Here is an 8,751-nt window from a genome sequence, read left to right on the forward strand (position 1 = left end):
TCCAAACGGAAACGTTCACCGATCCCAATAGGTGGAACTCCGGTGAAATCTTCGTCTCCACGTGTGGTATAATTTCCCCTTACATTCTTGCTATCTATTGTTGCTTCGGCTATTGCATTTCATTCTAGGGTTGCATTCACTTTAAAGAATCTAGTAAACCCTAGGATTAAGTGTCTGTATCTTTCAAGAAAAGAAAAATAAAAGCTAAAATTTGTTAGTCTCCTATTCACCCCCCCTCTAGTCGACCATACCGATTTTTCAATTGGTATCAGAGCCTCATCTCTTAATTAGGGCTTTATCGCTCTTAAGAGTAGCCGGCAATGATGGGGAAACCACTGTGAAACCCCAAGAAACTGAGGTGATAGATGATAATGCTCCACTAACTTTTAAATCCATCAAATTGCTTTTGGATAGCATGCAAAAAGTTATTCTAGATAGTGTGGACAAAAAGATTAGAGAGCACCTACCTAAAAAAGCCTCCTCTTCTTCTACCGAGCCCTTCCATGCCAAGTCGCCAAGTGCGGTGGATTTGACTAAGAAAGATTCGGATGCCGAAGCCCGTAACAAGGCTAAGGCTATCGAAGAGAGTGCTACCAAATCGCAAGGTAGGGGTGGCTATGGGTTGTATAGGGAGGTGGCCCCACCAACTCAATATAATCATCGCCACCGTAATTTGCCACCTATGTATAACCAAGGTGAACCCACATGCTAACCTCTACTAATTACGTTGATTAGTTTCATTCCATGAGGACTCACTTCAAGAGCACATCGACGGAGTTGTGCAGAATTGTTGATGAAGGTTACTTTGTTTATGATCCAAAGAACATGTCGCCAAGAGAGTATGTGGACAATCAATTCAATGAGCATGCCATTGGAATACTCCTAAAGGCTCTACCCTTGGAGTATAGAACTTTTGTCCGTGGTGTTGATTTTGCTAGAGATGCTTGGAAGCTCATTGGTGACCACTTTGACAACAATGAGAGTGTCAAGAAGTCAAAGTTTGAAGTGGTCATCAACGAATACAAAAATTTCTTCATGAAGGATGGAGAGGTTTCGGATGAGCTATATAGGAGAGTCATCACTCTTGGAGCCAAGATGAAGGACCATGAAAGTCGTGACATCAATGATGAATGGTTCAAGCGCCTATTCATAGAAGCCATCTCCCCACACCGAGAGGTTCATGCCACAATGATTAAGCAAATAACGAACTACTATAGCTTGACTCCAAGTCAAGTGATGGGAGAGTTTGTGGCTATGAATATCCTTAAGAATACCTCCGAGGACAACCTCGTTCGCGCCAAGTTTCTCTCACAAAGCTCAAACCTTACTTTGAAGGCCAACATGACTCCCACCTCAACTCCATGTGAAGCACCCCAACAAGAAGAGGTTGAGATCACGAAAGAAAATTGCAACTATGAGTTTAGTGATCACATGGCTCTTGTGGCTCAAGCTTTTTGGAAGAACAAGAAGTTTGTCAAGACCAACACCTTCAACCCCAACAACTTCTACAACAACAGGGGAGCTTCAAGCTCCAAGTACAAAGGTCAAAGATCTCATAAATGTTATAATTGTGGTAACAATGACCGTTTCGTTGCATAGTGTATTTATGAGAAGAGGGAGGAGAATGGTGGTCGCCTTATCCTTAAGCGGCAGACCAAGCCCTCCTTCCACAAGAAGCCAACGAAGAAGAGGCAACCAAGAATGCTTCTTGTTCAAGAAGAATATACTTCGGGTGACAAAGATGATGATGAGGAAGAGTCCACGGAGAAGGCGAACATTGCAATAGCTCCTTCACTTCCATCTCTCTTCGACTCCCCCAATGAGAACAAGAACCACTCACCCAAGTGCCTCATAGCCAAGACCTCCTCGGTAATCCCTCCTCCCACCAAGCATGTCATTGCTAAGAGTCTATCTCTATTTGATTGTGTGGAGGAGAGTAGTGTTGTTAAGCATAACATGAATAAGTTCGAGATCTTCATGGCAAGCTTGGAAGGTGAGACCAAAAAGAGGTTTGAGGATCTCTTGGAAAAACTAGGTGAAGCTCAAGCTATTATTGAAAAACATGATGAGCTAATGGATGAAAAGATAAGACTTGAGTGTGTTGCCGCTCATGAGATTACGGAGCTTAATGAAGCTCTTGAGGAAGAACAAGCAAATAGGGAAGCAATTGAGGAGTCACTTTCTAAGGAACTTGCTAAAGTTAAAGATTGCTATGATAATGCTATTTCCCTTGTTAATGAGTACTTGGGCAGGATATGTGAAGTTGAGAATGGTCATAGGAACCTACTTGAGAACTTTCACAAACTTGGAAAGGATCAAAAGTCCTTGACAAGTGATTACAAGTCTCTCAAAGAGTCTTGTGATCATCTTCTATATTCTCTTGTTAAGGAATTAATTTCTAATGATAAAGATGCTTCAACTAACCCTTATTGTAAGCATACATTTTTAATTGAGTAGAATGCTAGGTTGAATGTTCAACTTGAAAAGGGCCTAGCCACTTGCTTCCAAGGGGAGAAGAACCTCCATGATCTTTTGAATGATCATAGAAAAGCTTTTGGATTGGAGGGAATGTTAGGATCGTTGCATAGGAAACAAAATTTCCTACGAGAAGTGCGGAAGAAAACTCAAGAATATATATACTAGATGTATGTAACGAGAGGGATCATGAACACCATACCCTCGTAGACCGCTAAGCGTTACGATCACGAGATCGTTGTTGGTGTAGTGGAACTTTCAATGAGATCAATCTCAGTGCCGAACGGACAGCACCTCCTTGGTATCCACACGTTCAGCTTCACGTTGTCTCCTCCTTCCTCGATCCAGCAAGCGAGAGGGAGAGGTAGACGAGATCCCGGCAGCACGACGGCGTGGTGACTATGGTGAATATTCTCACGGGCAGGGCTACGCCGTGCGCGTGAGAAGAGGAGGAGAGGAGGGCTCAGGGGAGAGAGATCCAACTGAAAGCTTGGGGTGTCTCTCTTCCTTGCCCCCCCTTCTATTTATATAGGGGTAGAGGAGGCGTGGCCGGTCAGGACTATCCCGTGGCCAAGACTCTCATGCGGCCAGGACTCTCCCGCGGCCAGGACTCTCCTCCTGGCCGCATGGGCCCTGTGGGCTAGCCCCTCGGCCCATTAAGGCCAGGGTGCTCCCTCACAGGCCCATTTAGCCCAGGGATAGGTGGGCCTCAAGGTGGAACCCTCCGGATCCCTCCGGAACCTTCTAGAAGCTTCCCGGTCAAAACCGGGAAATATTCCAAACTTTCCAGAACCCTGAAAACAACTTTTCATATATAAATCTTTATCTCCGGAACATTCCGGAGCTCCTCGTTGCGTCTAGGATCCCATCCAAGACTCCGAATCATAATTCGATATCATCATCATTTATCTCATCTAACCCAAGCAACATGAAACGTTAAGTGTGTGACCCTACGGGTTCGAGAACATGTGGACATGATCAAATATCAATAACCAATAGCGGGACCTGGATGTCCATAATAGTTCCCACATATTCCACGAAGATCTCATCGGTTGAACCACTATGTCGAGGATTCAATTAATCCAGTATCCAATTCTCTTTGTCTCGCGATATATTACTTGCCCGAGATTTGATCGTCGGTATCGCCATACCTAGTTTAATCTCGTTACCGGCAAGTTCTCTTTACTCGTTCCGTAATATAATACCCCCGCAACTAAACACATTAGTCGCATGCTTGCAAGCTCATTAGGATGTTATATTACCGAGAGGGCCCAGAGATATCTCTCCGTCACAAGGATTGACAAATCCCAGTCTTAATCCATACAACCCAACAAGCACCTTCTGGGATACCTGAAAAACACCTTTATGATCACCCAGTTACGAGATGACGGTTGATGCCCACAAAGTATTCTTCCGGTACTAGGGAGTGGCATGATCTCATGGTCTAAAGAAATAATACTTGACATAATAAAACATAAGCAACTTAAACTTAAGTGACACGATCAAAAGCTATGTTTAGGTTTGGGTCTGTCCATCACATCATTCTCCTAATGATATGATCTCGTTATTAAATGACAACACATGTCTATGGTTAGGAAACCTTAACCATCTTTAATCAATGAGCTAATCTAGTAGAGGCGTATTAGGGACACGGTATTTGTTTATTTATCCACACATGTATTTGAGTTTCCAATCAATACAATTATAGCATGGGCAATAAACATTTATCAAGAACAATGAAATATGATAATAACAAATTTATTATTGCCTCTAGGGCATATTTCCAACAGGGAATTGGGTACTACCCCAATGAGAAGAGCAACAACAACAGGAAGGCCAAGGCTCTTCCCACACTAATGTTTATTTTGTGAAGTAAGGGGAGGCGGCCAAGGAGAAGCCAAAGAACAAGAAGGGTGGCAAGGCAACCTATGATAATATTGCCGGGGATTTCAATCCCTCATATGTTCTTTGTCATAGTAATGATGGGCATATTTATGCTAAATTTGTTGGTTCTCCTTATGAATATGTTCATTGGTCTATTTGGGTTTCTAAGACCCTTGTTGCTAACGCTAAAGGACACATTCAAAGATGGGTACCTAAAACCAAAACTTAAACTTGTAGGAGGTTGCTTCCGGTGGATCTTCATGTATAGTGGATAGTGGATGCACTAATCATATGACCGGGAGCCAAGAATTGCTTGTGGACGCCAAAATGAGTACATCAAGGTCCAAGCAAGTTACTTTTAGAGATTCCTCACAATCAACTGTATTGGGACTAGGCAAGGTTGTCATGTCTCCGGATACATCCATTGAGAATGGCATGCTTGTTGAGTCCCTTTCATACAATTTACTTTCGGTACTTCAACTTGCACATATGGGTTTTTATTTCTTCTTTGGCACAACTAGTGTGACCATTTTGTGAAGCAATATTCTTAAAGTAGCCTTTGTTGGATATGTGGAAAATATTCTCTATGTGGTAGATTTCGGTAAGAAACCCACTAGAGAAGAAACATGTCTAATGGCTAAAGTTGATGTGGGTTGGCTATGGCATTGTCGTCTAGCACATATCAATATGAGATCTTTGCAAAGTCTCCTCAAAGGTGAGCATGTGCTAGGACTAACCAATGTTTCATTTAATAAAGACCGTGTGTGTAGTGCTTGTATTGAAGGGAAATTACATGAGAAGGCACATCACCACAAGACAATTATCACTTCAACGAGGCTTTTGGAGCTCCTTCATATGGATCTCTTCGGTCCTCCTACATATGATAGTCTTGGTGGTAAGAAATATTTTTTGGTTATTGTTGATGACTATTCTAGGTACACTTGGGTATATTTCTTCAAGCACAAAAGTGAGACCAAACAAACCGTCATCGAGTTTGCCAATGAAGCTCAACGCCAATACAATGCAAAGATTATGGCTATTAGGAGTGATAATGGCTCCGAGTTCAAGAATTACACCTTGAGTGAGTTTTTGAGTGATGAGGGTATCTGTAACATCCCAAAATTTCAAACTTTTACATATGCATTGCATCCATTAGCATCATGCTACAATTGTATATTTGAATTCAAATTTGAATCTCAAAAGGGCTTTGAAAAAAGTTTTATTTCAATTTTAAACCCTAGGGTTTACACCCATTTGAACTTTGGATCTTCAAACCAATAAGGTTTATTTATAAAAGGGGTTTATTGCATATATGAGCTATCCCATAATTTTTGGATAATTATTTGGAGTTGAAAAAGTATTTTATTTAAATAGTTATATAGCCCTAAAGGCATTTATAGGGCAAATGTATTTTTATATATTTTATTTTGAGGGGAAATTACTCCCAAAAGTTGAATCATGGTAAAACATGATTTTACAAATTTTCTTGAATTTATTTGGACCAATTTGGAGTTCAAAATCAAAAGCTATCAAAAAAATAAGAAACAGGGAAAAAAAAGAAAAAAAAAGAGAGAACCCAACCGGTCCGACCGCTTGGGCCGAACCGGCGTAGAACCGACCGCGCCCGACCGCACGTGAGCCGGCCCAGCCAGCCCGGTCCGCCCCGCGCGCGCCCGCTGCCACTGACAGGTGGGGCCCACCTGTCAGGGCCTTCGTTCCGGAAGGAAAGCGCCCGCGCCGCCGCCGCGATTCCCGGCCGCCGTCCCCGCGCGCTCACCGCCGCAATCTCCTGACCCCGACCTTCCCAAAACGCGCAGCCCACGTCCCTATAAAGCCCTCGCCGCCGCGCTTCTTTCCCCTCTCTTGCCTCCCCGAATCGCTGCGCCCACGCCGCCCAATCCCTCGCCAGAAAAGCTTTGCGCCACCACCGTTCTCGCGACGCCCTGACCTCGCCGGTGAGTCATAGCCGCCGCGACTTGGCTCTTCTCTCTACCCTCTCTGTTCCACACCGTTTGACGCGCTCTTTGTGCCGTTTTATGCCCCGTAGCGCCTCCCCCGTCGTCACCTGAGGCTCGCCAGAGTTCCGCCCACGCCGGCGCGCTCATCTCCGACCTAGGCGTCGCCTCCGACCGCCCCGCGCCGCGCCGACCGCGTCCCTGACCTCGCCGTGCCGCGCCGCACCTCCCCGTGACCTTCCCGCGCCGTCAGCTTCACCGGAGGAGCCGCCCGCTGCCCGCCCGTGCCCGCGCCGCCGTCCCCTCCGTCTCCGGTGACCGCCGCCGCCGCGGAGGTAAATCCCTAGCCGCCCGACCGTCCGATCGTGATCCAACGGTCCAGATTAGATCCTAGGTTTTTATTTTAATCGAACCGGTACGCGCCTATTAGATGCTGACACGTGGCACGGTAAAATAGAAATAAAAATCTAATTTTAATCCCCGGATTATTAAAATGGCACTTTTGCAGATAAGCCCCTGTAACTTCAAATGATCATATCTTTTAATCTGTTTGGCAAAATTTAATGATCCACACCTTTTTGGAACCCTTAGGGAATGTAGAATCTTTTGGAACTGTCCAATTTCAAATTTGAATATTGGAATCACATGCAAATTGCAGAATAGAGTTTTATGCCATTTAATTCATAACTAATTATCTAGGGGTCCTTTTTAATTGAAACCAATGCCCAATTTTTTTTTAATGTCCTCTGTCCAATGGGACAGAGAAATAAATATTTTGAATTAATTTATTTCGCTGATGCCAATAAAACCTTATTTTAGGGTTTAAACCCTAACTTTTGCTTTTTGTTTAAAAACCCTAATGCTTTTGTTTTAATTACTTATGCTTAGGATAAGTAGATCACCCAAATAAATAAATCAAATCATGACACATGTTTTGCATTGCATCATGGCATACAAATTCTTTTTGTTTGTATGGTGTGTTTATGTATGCATTGTTTGTATTGTTTAGTTTACTCGGAGAGCGAACTGTGTGATTGCGAAGAGTGTTTGAATACCAACTACTATCAAGGCAAGTTCACTTTGACCATTATCCCATTATTTTATTATGCACTAGATTTTATTAGTTGCATTGTTAGGATTATTATTGTATCTATGCTAGCTATGATCTGTCCTAGTAGTATAGGATACCTTTTGTCATGACCTTTCCACCAATTGCCATCGTAGTAGTAAAATTCTATGCTATGATAATATACGAGGGTGGTATTATTACAATGTGATACTATTGAATTACATTATGATTTTCCTAGTGTATGGCAAAACAAGTAATTTAATGAACCGTCCTGGGTGGGCTGCTTTGAGTATTCGGATGTCGTGACGTTAGGTCCATTTCTATGGGGCCCGCTGAGTCGTCTCTCCGTGTGATTCGGGAGCGTCCATGGTCGTCTCCCCGTGCGATTCAGGGAGCGCCTACGTCACAATGTGGGATGCCACCCGGGATAACCAGAGGCTGGACTAGTTTCCTGTTTAGTAGATTCCAGTACAACCACATGGTATTATGGGCTCTGCCAGGATGGATGTAAGAAATATGAACCCGGATCCGAGGTGACATCGGTATGTAGCAGTGTAGGTGGGGGCGCGTCCCTCAGGTGGTCTGGAGGATTATGTTCTGAAAATTCCTGTAGTCGATGCTGTTGCTACTCTACCCTGAGGACAGCAAGAGATTAACACGTCGATTTCTTATGGGTAAAGTGTACCACCTCTCGAGAGTGTCAAACTAAGTACTTAGCCGTGTCCCCGGTTACGGACAATTATGAGCAACTAGATATTGGGGCTGTAAGGAAGGTCTCACTCATTCCAATTTCCTAATAAAATGAATGGTTTAAACTGGGTAGGAGCATTAATGTTTCTACTCAATGTGCCTAGGTTAATAGGAGCATGGGTGTTTCTACCCCGTGTCCAATAGAATTTAAAACTATTTGTTTAAAAAGATGGGATTGAACTATGATACTTTTATGCAAACACCCAAACCCCACATAACCAAATTATGCATGTACTTGGTAGGTCCCTTTGTAACTCTGGTGAACTTGCCAATACATTCAAATGTATTGACCACGTAGTGGCTGCAATTAACAATGCAGGTGGATCCGACGATGAGTGAGGTTCGTCGTTTTGTCATGGGTCATGCGCTTACATTCCAACATGCTCTCACCTTGGAGTAGTGTGGCCCTTATGTTCTACCCTTTTCCGCTACAGTATTTTGAAACATTGTTTTATGATGTTAAAACAATATTTGTTTTATGCTGGCCCAAGGGGTCATGCAAGGTTGTAAGTATTATTTAAATTCTGGATGATGCGATGTAATAAAATACTTTTGACCTTTGTTTCTGTATATTTCATCATGAAACTGTGTGTGCTAGTGAGTCGATCCACGGACTAG

The sequence above is a fragment of the Brachypodium distachyon genome, chromosome 2 (genome assembly GCF_000005505.3).
Source record: "Brachypodium distachyon strain Bd21 chromosome 2, Brachypodium_distachyon_v3.0, whole genome shotgun sequence".
Lineage (NCBI taxonomy): Eukaryota > Viridiplantae > Streptophyta > Magnoliopsida > Poales > Poaceae > Brachypodium > Brachypodium distachyon.